Genomic DNA, 15068 nt, shown 5'->3' with positions numbered 1-15068 from the left:
AAACGGGGGTTTGGAGCTCTTAATTCGACATTTTGTTTTCGTACAAGCTGCTATGGCTGGATTATTCCCGCCAGGGCAGGGTCGCTGTGGTGGGCTGGGGCCGCCATAGCGGGACAGTCGCGATTTAAGTCGAAAATAAACTTCAAAATCATTTTATTCTACAAGTTTCGACTTTGAGAGCTAGGAGACGACCCCAGGTGCTTTCTTGGCAGTTTTCCACCATTCTTGAGGCTAAAGGTAAGGTTTTAACTCCCCGAATCCATTTTTATCGATCCATAGAATATAAATTTGTTGGTGATTATCGATGGGGGAGGGTTTTGATCTGGAAATTATGGTGGAAAAAGCCCTAATCTGGGTATCCGAATCTTGGGTTTGGTCTAGTGTTATTGTGTTTGTTATAATTCGGATAATTAGATTTTTGATTGTTGATCCTTGCATATATTAATTGTTTGTAGACCTAAAACAAGCGGAAAGAATCCGAAAAGGGAAGATTCAAGTGCCTTAGGGGATTCGAGGTAGGTGATGGTTGTGATTCCATGTTGTGTGATATATGTTTGTACTTGCTTCATTATAATGTATGTATGTATGCGAATGTTTCATTATTGATCACACTAATTGTGAATGAGGATAATTTAATAATTTAATGCCATGAATCACCTCTTGTTGTATGATTGTGAGAATATACATTGTGATTGTGGTTTGTTGAATGGATCGGATGTTGCATTCCGACACACTAACTTGGATCGGTTGCCACGTTTCGGCATAAATATGGGATCGGTGCCACGTTCCAGCATAAACATTGGATCAGGTACCACAAATCGATACACTAACAGTTTGGGTTTGGGTTCCATGAGAGGACCATTGAATTGGGTTCCGTGAGAGGACCATATAATTGTATTGATTACATTCATATCTAATAGTGATTGAGGTTGAAAGATTGTTTGCTCCTCTAAAATGATAACCAATGTGTATTATTGAGAACGTGGAATGCTACATTGATCCTGAAAAGATGACTAATATTGTATATGTTTGGTATATGCTTGTTTTATAATATTGTGGTTACTTGCATGTGTTTCACTTATTGGGATAGCCGTGTGATCCTACCACTACACTATGGTTGTGTACTGATATTGCACTTGCTTGTTCTTTGTTGAGTACAGGGCATCTTCAGGCGATTATTGATAGACCTCGGCTAGGTGACTATTGAACGTGACCGGATTCAAGGGTGAGCTAGTTCTTTCAGACTGCCACGGATCTTTCTTGTTTAAGTCCATTCTCTTCGGACTCAGACTAATTGTTAAAGGTCTTTGTTTAGTTTCATGGTTGTACCCCTTGTTCTTGGACTTGTCGTTCGTAGAATTTTGGTACAATGACTTTCAAGTTCTAGGGGTTGAATTTTCGCAATAGTTTGGTTAGTTAATTGTTTAAATCGTTGGAGTTTATGGGGACTCCATTTTTATTGTCATTTAAACCTGATTTCGTATCTTTAAAAGCCTTAGTTTTTAGTTAAGGCTACTTAGTTGGGTTGTAGTAATGGTTCTCCCACCGGAGGGTTAGTATGGGTGTCAATCACGACGGTCTGGGTCGTGAAAAGTTTGTATCAGAGCAAGGGGTTCGTTCATCTCATTGTACTAAAACGAGTCTAGTAGAGTCTTGCAGAAGGGTACAAAAATGTCTATACTTTTCTTCGAGAGGCAATAAGACTTTAGGAAAAACTTACTTCTTTCTACTCCTGCGTGCTATGACTTGAATCTAATTGGTGTTTGGTTGATACAAATTGGTATTTTCCTCCTTCACTCTATGGTCCGAACTAGGGTAACAACAGCGGTAACACCATCACTAGCAAGAGAAGATGTGTATAGACTACCGATAATTGAATAGGGTCATCATTCAGAACAATTGTCCACTGCCTTGGATAAATGATCTTGCAGGGTGCATCAGTTTACATTTTGCTCTTGTACTGGGAGACCGGTGATGGTCATCTATGGAACAAACTAATTTAGAATCGGGCTTGTCTATGAGTTGTAACTTGAAAACTGTGAATTCCTGTTCCTAGTTGCCTGAATTAACTGTGAATGTGGAAGTTGTATTTACTTAGACATGATGATATGATCACGTGCACAATAAGTGTGGGTCTGATTTTTGATATGTGCAATATGCTGGCTGAATTGATTGAAACTATGCAAGGTGTAACTGTTCAGTATCGTGAAACTTGTTGTGAAAGGAAGGTCATGACTAAGTTCGATGCAAGGGTCTAGATAATGTACGAGGTTATTCGTAAGAAAGATTTGGACGTGTCTTGCGCTTGAGTAATAACCGTGTGACTGTTTGGGTGTATCCTGGGGATGTGTGGGTTATGGTGTTGAATTAACTAGAATGAGTTGGATTGTGTATCATTGGATTGACTCGGGGTAGACAATGATTATCCTAAATTGCTCAGTAAAGTTGAAAACCGTTAGGAGATTTAGAAAAGAGAAAAACCCCAAAAAAATTATTGCTTCGGTACTGTTTCCGTCTGAGCCACTGGGGCGGGATTTTTCCGCCAGTGCAAGGCCGCTAGAGTGGAAATTCCCCGCCAGAGCGGGACAGGGCTAGACAGAACCTCAGCCCTGCCTCCTCTGTTTTTCCCAGGTCTCCTTATAGAACCCAAATTGAATCTGAACTAACCCCTACAATCCAATCACTGTTCAGCAATCGAGGATAGACTATAAAACCTTATAATAAATCGAATGATGTCAAAAACAGCAGAAAACAAACTGGCATCCATGTGATTACAAAAACAAAAGGGATGTGAGAAATTTTCTAAGTGTGAACTTTTGTTGACTTCGGTTGCCTTTTTGGGGCATGTAGTTTCAAGGAAAGGGATAATGGTAGATCCCCCAAAGGATTGAAGCAGTCAGGAATTGGATCCGACCTAGTTCTGTGATTGATGTTTTATTTGAAAATGATTAATTGACTGGTTTAAGAGTCGCCACTTGATTTTTAAGAAAAAAAATCAAGAAAACTACTTTTTTCAAAAGATTAAAACAGAAATCTAATGAAAATATTCAAGGGGGTTCGGGGTTCATATTAGCATTTCGGGAAGGGTTTGAAAGCACCCGAAATGCCCGCTAATATGCGGTTATCCAGCAATTAACTAATTGGCTAAATTTTATTTGACTTAACTTGAATTGGGAAATTTTATAGTTAGGACCATTTTAAGGGAGAAAAGGGGAAATATTAAGACACTATATCCATTTAAATATTTTGAAGAAAATTCAGTTTTAAGGTGAAGGAAAATGAGTTCTTAATTAGTCAATTTTTAGAAGATTGGTTCAGAATAGCTGTCTGTCGAGGAAATTAAATTGTAATAACCGTAAGATTAATAGCAAGTAATGACAGGTAAACAAATATTAAGTGATAAAGCAAAGAGGGAAATTTGGACCCAAGTCTGGTTTCTTGTCCGCCTGGACCAGTACTTGGGCCTATTTTCATTTTGGGCCTTTTGGTCCAATTTTTGCTACCTTTGTACCTGTCCTAGACTAGATTGAATTTTATTTCTTTGAGCCTTAGGCCCACCTTCCACCTGTCCTAAATTCTAACAAGATAATAATAACTAAAAAGACAAAGGCTTAAGCCCAAAATAACAAAATACAATTTATTTTTTTTGGAATTAAGAGTGGGCCTTTGGCCCCCTTTCTTATTTTTCGTCCATATCGGCTCTGATTCCTGTTCATCAAATTTTTGAGGGACTTTTTCTTTGATTCTATGGGTGGCTAACTCGAATAAGACAGAATTTGAGCCTTCACGGCTCTCCCGAAATGCAAGAAAGAAGGTAGGAGCTCGTAGCGAATTCGGGTGAATTTCACATGCAAGAGAAGAAGGTAGAATTTAGAGTGACGACAAACACGCAAAAAATAAGATAAAATAAAGTAAAGTAAATAAAATAAAATAATAGACATCCAACATGCTTCCCAATAATTAGAACAAAACAAATAAGTTGGGCACATGGACAAACTGCAATTACAAACAAAATGGATCAATACAACAACAATACCAAAATGACGCTACACGGTGGCATAAAAATAATAAAAATAAATAAATAAACAACCATAAATGATCAACTTAGCAACAGATTTGAGAAAATAAATTTACCCAACCCAAATATGTACATTTTATTCAGTAGTCAGTGGAGTAAAGAACATATATGGATACTATGTGCTGAAGAGAGTATTTTTTCGATAAAATATAAGACATGAACCAAACAGTTACGTAAAACTGAACATAACGAAGAGTTTTCTTTTTTTTAATCATAAAACTCCACTACATGAAGCCTCAAACAACAAACCAAGGCAAAATCACTCAAAATGAATATGTATTAAATACAAGGATATCTTCCAGTAAATAACACATTAGAAACTTATCCAAATTGTGATATTTCACTTGACTAAAATAGGTCTTCCATAGGGCATGCAGTATCAACAACAAAACAGAGTAAATGTGTGCAAAAGCAAATCGGTTCAGCAACATATACGCGATATAATTTGAACTTAAAATCATCTTGCAACTCATGAAGCCATTTATACAGACAGAAAACACAAAACGAATTCCAAATAGTCGCAAGCACAACACATAAACTCTAAATGTTGACATCTTAGCCCATTCTTTCGACTTGAGGTGAAAGAGTGAAACCCGTGGTGTCGAATATTAAGCAGCAAAACGCATTCAATGACATTCGAGAAATAAGCTCAAGGAAAGAAATCAACAAGACAAAACTTCAAATACAACAATAGAGAAGTAATAACGAATATCCAAAGCTTTAACTTGGTATAGCAAATAACTCGATGAAGCGACTAGATATATGTAACATAACATATCAACTTAATAGCAACTAACAACCAACCACCAATCAAACTAAAAGCAAGCCTCAATCAACAGAATGTCACTCTGAAATAGAAGAAGAGGTGGAAAGAACGTCACAGAGAGGAAGACGTTACCTTTTCTGGGCAGCGAACTTGAGACGAAGACGAGCTGAAGATGCTTCCACCACCAACCTCAAAATATTTCCGTGAGGGCTCAAACTTCCCTAAACACTGAACCCTGGAAATTATCACTTTAAAATCTATTTATATTTTTTGTCTACTGTTCTTTGTTAACTTTCGCTTCTTTTCTTACTTTTCCTTTCTAACTCTTTAAAAATAAAAATCCCCCCCACAGAATGGAGGAGAGGAGATGTTTATATAGAGAGGGATTAGGGTTCGAATTTTTAGGAGGAAAGGGTAGAAAATTCAGAGAAGGGCAGGGGCACAAATCAAATTCCTAACCGATTTCAAAGTTTAAATTCTCTTCCCAAGGACGGGCAAAAGTTGTTGTTGTGAGGAAATCCAAATTTACAGCCAAAATCCAAAATTTGAAATAGAAATAGACGTCAATGGCTTCGATCGATTCTTTACTCTTGAGGCATGACGTGGCGCGCATCCTTGCAAGCAAAAGATGAAAATCGCGGAGCATGAACAAAATTTCAAGCTGCTGTGGCAGGTGCAAAGTTGTTCGAGCTGCTCTGACAGAGGAGGAAGACCCGAAAAGCTGTATCATTGACGCCGTGAGTTGCTTTCCGTGTATTTGTGGACGTTGGAGCTGCTGTCGTTTGTAATCGTCAAAAATTGTTGGTGTTTGGTTGTTGCTGTTAGCGTTGCGTCTACTGCTGCTATCGTGAAAGGGTTCTGGGTTCTCTTTATGAAGGGAAAATTGGATTTGGGCCGGGTTGAGGGTGAGGAATTGGACTGGGTCGGCTGGCATTTGTATGCTGAAAGATAAAAGGGAATTGGGCTGCTAGAAATGTGAGTAAGAAGGCCCAAGTCTAGGCTGAAATATTGGGTTTAAGGTGAGGTGAAATATAGAGTTTTGAAACGGTTAGGTTTGCAATAGGAAAATGGCTAAATAGATTACAATTGTAGCCCAATAGAATTTGAAACATAGCCAAGTCGAGATCATTAAGACTCGAATGAGACGAACTAATATTAACTAATTAATTAAAAAGCTTTTTGTTCTTAACGAGCTAAAATAATTAACTTAATCATAAACTAATCGATTTTCATATAAACTAATTAATTCAAAATTAAAACTATAATTCAAACTAAAACTAAATTAATAAAATATTTATTTCTAACAAATAAAATCTTTTGATATGATTTTAAACATTTATGGAATATACTAGTTACGTATATAATTATATGAAATACATTTATTATTCAAAATACTATAAATAATTGACTAAAATTATTTAAACCAACCTTGAAACTATTTGAATTTTATAAAGCTAATTATTCTAAAACGTTTGAAAATTAAGAAGCTCGAAAATTAATTATTATTGGGGAGGGTCAAAATTGGGTGTCAACAATTAAAATTAAGAGTTTTATGGGGCTCGCTAGCTACTATCGTCGCTTGTGAAGGGATTAAGGTCAGATTTACATATTCAAGTTTATAGGTGACAACATTCAAGAAGTTTTTGTAAGGGACGGTTAGATAATGAACACCATTACTTTGGAAAATGCATTTAGTAATGTCATCATAATATGTATGGTTTTTTAGCGAATGATGAAATTAAGTTATGCCAATTGAGGTTAGAAGCTATACTACGATTTCATGGATTAATTGTATACTAAGAAGGGTTAGGATACAACTGCTCCAATAGCAGTGATGTTTACCTAGTTAAGTTATTTAGAGTGTTAAAATTGTGGAGAACCTAGGCATATGAGGAGGAAATCGGAAAGGTCGTGGAGGCCGGGGAAATGGTAATGCAGGTAGGGGTGTAGTGCCACCAGGCAAGGAGGTTCCCCGTCAAGATGAGAGGGCTCAGTTTTATGCCTTTTCGGGCAAGACCGAGGATGAGGGTCTGATGCAGTGATCACAAGAACTATTATTGGTTGTGACCGGATGGCTAATGTGTTGTTTGATCTAGGTTCTACTTATTCTTATGTGTCCGTGTGATTTGCCTCTGAATTTGATATGATTTGTGTTATATTTGATGCCCCCATCCATATTTCTACCCTGTTTAAAAGTCAGTCATAGTCACCTATGTATATCATGTTGTCCTGTTGTGTTATGGATCTTTCAGATTTGGGTTGATTTGGTTATGCTGGATATGACTGACTTGATATAATCTTAGGCATGACTTGGTTGTCCCCATATTATGTTGTGCTTAATGGTAATGCTAATTCAGTAACTCTAGAGATCTCGGGTAGTGAAAGGTTAGAGTGGGAAGGAGGTCTTATCTGTCATACGGGGTAGGAAACTGGTGGGACAGGATTGTTTGGTGTGATTGGCTCATTCGGGATGTTAAGGTCGAATCTCCCTCTATTGAGTCTATTCCTGTGGAGTCAGAATTGAGAGAGCTTAAAGCTCAAATCCATGAGCTTCTTAATTAAGGTTTCATCCCTCCTAGTGCTTCCCAATGGGGTGTTCCTATTTTTTGTTAAGAAGAAGGATGGTAGTATGAGGACTGTTGATTTTATCTTAAGCCATAAAGGGGTGGATTAATACCGGGATGACAAGCTTATGGATAAATAAAGTCACATTGAGTATACTTGGGTGAAGTCAATTGAAGTATTTTAGTAAGAAAGTGCGCATAAAAATTGGGCTAGTCCTTTGAATTTGATGGGTATATCTGAGTTTGAGGTGTCGTGTTGATGAAAAGTTGACTTTATAGTGATAGTCAGGGCTGACTAAGCATAAGGGTAATAAGAGTTTGTGATGGAATGCAACTATATAATAAGATTGGTTGACAACTATTGAAAAAGACTTGAGAAAGGAGTGTACAGACATTAGCTCGAGTGTGATGATAAGTGATTGGTTCTTGTTTTTGAGTTTAGTAATGAGTATGATTGAAATTTTAGCGAAGGATATTGTAAGATCAATGGGGATACGATCAATGATAAGTGAAGATCCATCAATTCATAAAAATCTTCAAGGTACAAACTAATATTGATAGATAAGGGGATTGTGTTATACGGTTGAATTTACAATTCATATTTTTCATTGTAAGTCTACATTCGTGGTGATATATTTTGTCAAGGTATGAAATTGCAATGTGAGAAATGATCAATTGTATCAGGTATTGAGCATTTGAAAGGACTTACACTTGGGTTTAGTCGTAAGTTTACTACTATTGATTGTTAAGTACCTAAGAAAGGTTTCATTTAAAAAAGTGTTGGTTTATAATAAGGTAAGTGGTCGGAGTGTTTATGATGGTCGTTAGTATTGTGAGTATGATTCACTAGCTATGCTCTCGTTTGTTTTGACTTTTGTGGGTGGATCCCTAGTAGTGGATCAGGGGTACCGAATCCTATGATGCTCTCTTGGTTGAGTGGGAAGATTGGGAAGATTTAGTTATTTCGAATGACATGATTGGTGTTGTCTTAGAGTTGTTAAAAGTATTTTAGTGGTTCTACATGTACCACCTTGCTTGTGAGAATTTATAGAAGAGCTACCATTCGTATTTATGGTTGTCCGACAATCTAATATTCGTCTAGTCATCTAGGTCATGTATTGATTGTGAGTGGATGAATTCGGAGATTATTGGGTCCAATTCTACTGTTCTTAAGGGTAATCTACAATCATAATTACTAAAACTAGCTTGTCGATAGTGTTGTTAGAGGGTTTGTATGCCTGGATATATCCCTCGATGAGTACCTCATATCTAAAGATCAAATTTTTTATAACTTAAGCTCATGGGAATTTATGTTGTGGGATGGGGATGTTGTTAATAATTATGATTGTTTGGGTATTATGAGTGTGTGTTTGTTGGTTCAGGTTCACTTCTAATTGTAGCAATTATTGATTTGAAATTTTATAAACCTTAAGTGTTAAAGGATTCGTCCGAACGATTGTGTCAAGGTCCTTTATAACATTTTGTAGACGTGTGTACAATCAACTTTGGTGGTTGTTGGGAATCGTTTTTGTTGTTAGTTAAGTTTACATATAACAATATTTATCACTCGAGTATTGAGATGACTTCATTGAGACATTGTAAGGGAGGATGTGTAGATCACCCATAGGATGATTTGAAACTGGAAATGTAAAATCTTTGGGGGTTGTTATGGTAAAGGATGCTCAGGATAAGGTGAGAAGTATCCAAGTTAAGCTTCTAACAGCACAGAGTCAGAAAAAAATTATGCGGGACAGGTATTCCCAGTTATTCGATGATTTAGATACTACTATATTCTTGCTTTAGCCCTTTTCTCCTAGTTTGTCACTCGGGGACGAGTGATGGGTAAATTAGTATCTATTGTAACTACCTGTTCCTGTCGTTATAGAAAAGCCAACGGGGAAAAATTTTGGGCCAAAAAACTTTTGAGTAGTAACTTGGAATTTCCTAGCCTAGTCCAGATTTAGACGAAATCGGAGTCAGGAGAGTCTAGAAAAAGCCGGTAACAATTGGATTATATAATTATGATTTTGATTACATGAGTAGATAGCTAAGACGTTAAGGAACCCATACGACTTTACGGAATTGAATTTGGGCGAGTAGAACTCCTGAAACTAATCTTAGCGTGAACAGGTATGTTATGAGTATCATGGAATGAAGGTGTGTTGTGAAACGGGGGTTTGGATCTCTTAATTCGACATTTTGTTTCCGTGCAAGCCGATGTAGTGGGTTGGGGGGCGGCCATAGCAGGACAGTTGCGATTTAAGTCGAAAATAAACCCCAAAATCGTTTTAATTTGCAAGTTTCGACTTTGAGAGCTAGGAGACGACCCCAGGTGTTTTCTTGATAGTTTTACACCATTCTTGAGGATAAAGGTAAGGTTTTAACTCCCCGAATCCATATTTTTAGATCTGTAAAATGTAAATTCGTGGGTGATTATCGATGCGGGAGGGTTTTGATCTGGAAATTATGGTGGAAAAAGCTCTAATCTGGGTATTAGGATCTTGGACTTGGTCTAGGGTTATTGGGTTTGTTATAATTCGGACAATTAGATCTTTCATTGTTGACCCTTGAGTATATTAATTGTTTGTAGACATAGAACAAGCAGAAAGAATCTGGAAAGGAAAGAGTCAAGTGCCTTAGGGGATTCAAGCTTGGATTCGAGGTAGGTGATGGTTGTAATTTCATGTTGTGTGAAATATGTTTGTACTTGCTTCATTATAATGCATGTATGTATTCTGATGTTGCATTATTGATCACACTAATGGTGAATGAGGATAATTGAATAATTGAATGTCATTAATCACCTCTTGTTGTATGATTGTGAAAATATACATTGTGATTGTGGTTTGTTGAATGGATCGGGCATTACATTCCGACACACTAACTTGGATCGGTTGCCACATTCTGGAACAAATATGGGATCGGTTGCCACATTTAGGCATAAATATGGATCGTTTGCCACGTTCCGACATAAACATTGGATCGGATACCACGAACTGGTACACTAATAGTTTGGGTTTGGGTTCCATGAGAGGACCATTGAATTGGGTTCCGTGAGAGGACCATTGAATTGTGTTGTGTATCTACTTGTGTTGATTACGTTCATATCTAATGGTGATTGAGGTTGAAATATTGTTTGTTCCTCTAAAATGATAACTAATGTGTATTATTGAGAACGTGGAATGCTACATTGATCCTGAAAAGATGACTAATATTGTATATGTTTGGTATATGCTTGTTTTATAATGTTGTGGTTACTTGCATGTGTTTCACTTATTGGGATAGCCGTTTGATCCTACCAATACACTATGGTTGTGTACTGATATTGCACTTATTTGTTCTTTGTTGAGTACAGGGCATCTTCAGGCGGCTATTTATAGACCTCAGCTTGGTGACTATTAAGTGTGACCGGATTCAAGGGTGAGCGAGTTCTTTCAGGCTACCATGGATCTTTCTTATTTAAGCCCACTCTCTTCGAACTCAGACTAATTGTTAAAGGTGTTTATTTAGTTTCGGGGTTGTACCACTCTTTCTTAGACTTGTCGTTCGTAGAGTTTTGGTACAATGACTTTTAGGTTCTAAGGGTTGAATTTCCACATTAGTTTGGTTAGTTAATTGTTTAAACCTTTGGAGTTTATGGGGACTCCATTTTTATTGTCATTTAAACATGCTTGTGTGTCTTTAAATGTCTTAGTTTTTAGTTAAGGCTGCTTAATTAGTTGGGTTATAGTAATGGTTCTCCCACTGAAGGGTTAGTGTGGGTGCCAATCACGACGGTTTGGGTCGTGACAATAGGGCATCTTTAGACAGCTATTCATAGACCTTAGCTAGGTCACTATTGAGTGTGACCGTATTCAAGGGTGAGCCAGTTCTTTCAGGTTGCCATTGATCTCTCTTGTTTAAGTCCACTCTTTTCGAAGTCAGACTATTTGTTTAAGGTGTTTGTTTAGTTTCGGGGTTACACCCCTTGTTCTTAGACTTGTCGTTAGTAGAGATTTGGTAGAATGACTTTCAGGTTCTAAGGGTGAAGACTTCTGCATCAGTTTGGTTAAGTAATTTATTTAAACCTTTGGAGTTTATGGGAACTCTATATAATTTCTGCATTTAAACCTGCTTCCGTATCTTTAAATGCATAGTTTTTTGTTAAGTTGTTTAGTCTGGGTTGTAGTAATGGTTTTCCCCACCGGAGGGTTAGTGTGTGTTTCAATCACGACGGTCTGGGTCGTGACAGGAGCAGTATAATAGTATAAAAAATTATTGGTCAAACATTAATATAAGGAAATATGAAAGATAAATATAATTAATGTAAAAGCTATGAGAATTCATAATATTATAACTAAAGAAAGTAAAAGAATGTGAATAACGATTGCAATAATTAATAATAACTAAGAGAATTTATAATGTTATAACTAAAGAATTAATGTGCAATACCTGAATTTCTAATAAATTTAATACTTACATAAATAACTAGGACTTTTAATTAATATTTCCATTTTTATAGTTATTAGATTTTAATTTAGCGTAGGGACAATATGAAAATGTTTATTCCATATTACTCAATATAAAATATATTTTGTAAATGATAAATTTTAATTGTTTTACATATATCCACATATTTTCAAATTTATTGTGAGTTTATTTTTTTTCAAAAAGAATTCAGAACATTATAAAATAATATATTTTGAAGTTAGAAGATCTTTTTAGCTTGATAGTACATCGTGACATATATAATACTTTAATCTACAATATATATATATATATATATATATATATATATATATATATATATTTGCATTAACGAAAATATTTATCTCATAAAAATTAGTTATTAAATAAATAATAAAAATTAAACTAATACAAACTGCAACTGACATTATAACAAGTCATATGAACTTTTCTTCGTCTAAAATACTGAAATTTTAAGAAATAACAAATAAGTAACACAAAAGGGCAATGTTTATATAGTAATAATTATTTTGAAGAAAAATTTCTGACAATCTAAATCACATAAGTAATGTTAATAAATAAAGTCATTTTTTATCTTGAGCATCAAAAAAATAAATCGTGACATTTATCTAACTCTTGAGAAGTCTCATAATTTTGGAAAAAGTTTTTTAGAAGCATATATCTACATCACAAGAGAAATTGTAAACAAAAACAAATGAATTTAGACTACATCCTGTTAACTTCATATATTGGAACATTATATACTAATGTCTATGCTAAGTATAAAAATAATTATTATATCATCAAAATTATTTTCCTCAAGGTTATGGAATATACCTTTTTAGGATAGAACGATTTACTTTATCAGAAGTAGTAGTACCTCATATTCAGCTAAACTTCGGACTCACTCAACGTCAATAAATCACACAAATTTTTTATAAAATACAAGAAGAAGAAGAATAGAAGATTATAAAAAATTGTTGTTGCGAAAAGAGAGGAAGTCATTCTATTTATAGTCAACAAAGGGTAGTATGAACAAATGTTTTTTGTGTCTTATCTGAAAAGTCATGACCTTTCAGAGATGTCACAGCCCTTTGGAAAAGTCACAACTCTTTAGAAAAGTCACAACTCATCGAAAAATCACAACCCTTTGAAAAAAGTCACAACTTATCGAAAAAATCACAACTCATCGAAAAAGGCACAACCTAAATTAGGGATATTATAGTAATTTAACATTCAAGTTAGGAGTTCGTGCTTTTAAGGAACCTATGAAGATGGTCAATGAAATATTTTATTAGTTAAATGCAATAATGTATATATTTATTTCAATTTGATGAGGTCCAATCATTTAATTAGTCATATTTTACTAATATTACCTTATAGACGATAGTTTTTGTGCATTTTTCTTGACATCTAACCAGATATGCTTTACATGTGTATTCCACGTTAAACTTTTTAGATGTATTTGTTTAGAACTATTTTTGTATATTAATTTTTATTTTATAAGTTATAACATAATGGATGGTGTTCTTGTTTTTGGCTCTCATATTCGACTTCTCTATTGAATGTGTACATAAATCAAAGATAGTTATCTGACAGACCATAGTTAACCGAGAAAGGTTTTCTTTTTTTAACCAGAAAAACTAAAAGTTAAAATTAAAGAATATATTCTATCTATGAAATCATATATATAATCACATGGTTATCTTACACCCAAAAAAGATATAGTTCATATACTTCAACACCGTGTTATAACATATATAGGGGCGGTATAATAATATAGAAAATTATTGGTCAAACATTAATATAAGGAAAGATGAAAGATAAATATAATTAATGTAATAACTATGAGAATTCATAATATTATAACTAAAGAAAGTAAAAGAGTGTGAATAACATTCGCAATAATTAATAATAACTAAGAAAATTTATAATGTTATAACTAAATAATTAATGTGCAATACTTGAATTTCTAATAAATTTTATATTTACATAAATAAATAGGACTTTTAATTAATGTTCTCATTTTTATAGTTATTAGATTTTAATTTAACGTAGGGACAATATGAAAATGTTTATTCCATATTGCTCAATATAAAAGTTATTTTGTAAATGATAAATTTTAAATGATTCATATATATCCACATATTTTCAAATTTATTGAAAAAGTCACAACTTATTGAAAAAGTCACAACTCCTTAAAAAAGTCACAACTCATCGAAAAATTACAACCCTTTGAAAAAAGTCACAACTTATCGGAAAAGTCACAACTCATCAAAAAAAGCACAACCTAAGTTAGGGATATTATAGTAATTTAACATTCAAGTTAAGAATTCATGCTATTAAGGTTATATATATATATAATTTATTACCTCTCTCCTTTCCATTATTTCAATAGATTAAATATTCTTTTCATCTCTCCTCCTCATTATTATTACAATTTATTATTTTTTCTACCTTTTATATTTATAGTTTTTTTTAAAAAACAACAATCTTATCTATCTCTCCTCTTTATTATCATAATTAATTAGTCTTATTCAAAAAAAAAAAATAACTTATTCCTTAATGGTTTTTTTTCTTTGATTTGTAGAATTTGAAAAAAAAATAGATCTTAAATATTATTATTATTCACAAAAACTCTCTTTTAGTTTTATTTTTTCTCTTGATCTGTAAAATATGTATAAATAAAATATTTCTTTGATCAAAGGTCCTATTTAAATATTTTCCTATTTTCTTGACTTTTAAATATTTTTCTTATTTATATTTTATGTTGAAAAAACTCAAAACAAGTTGTAAAATAGTATTTAATTTAATATTTTTTTAATATAGTTATTGTATTCACCTTACATTATGATCGTGATAAATATGTTTACCTTATTTATTTTTCTTCTTATCATTACTAAAACTTATTGCTTTACATCTCTCCTCATCATTACTATTATTTAATATTTTTGTCAAAAATTAGTTTTTTTACCCTCTAATTTTATAAATTCTTAAAATAAAAAATCTTATTTATCTCTTCCCTTTCTTTTCATTCTTTATTATTAGTATTGAATAAGAAAATTCTTCTTTACAATTTTTTCAATTGATCTATAAAATCAGTAAAAACAATATTCAAATACCTTATTTTTCTCTCTTCTCACATTACTACAATTTATCATTTTTTTCTTAAATTCCTCTTTTTACCTTCTATTTTTAAAAAGATTCTAAAAAA

General features: G+C 33.8%; 1 pseudogene; it reads left to right on the top strand.

Moving 5' to 3' along the window:
* Positions 1–450: 450 nt before the first annotated feature.
* Positions 451–15068, top strand: part of LOC125873269 (uncharacterized) — a 63625-nt pseudogene continuing 49007 nt past the window's right edge.

The sequence above is a fragment of the Solanum stenotomum genome, chromosome 1, assembly GCF_019186545.1.
Source record: "Solanum stenotomum isolate F172 chromosome 1, ASM1918654v1, whole genome shotgun sequence".
Classification (NCBI taxonomy): Eukaryota; Viridiplantae; Streptophyta; class Magnoliopsida; order Solanales; family Solanaceae; genus Solanum; species Solanum stenotomum.
This window is presented reverse-complemented; position numbering and strand designations above follow the sequence as displayed.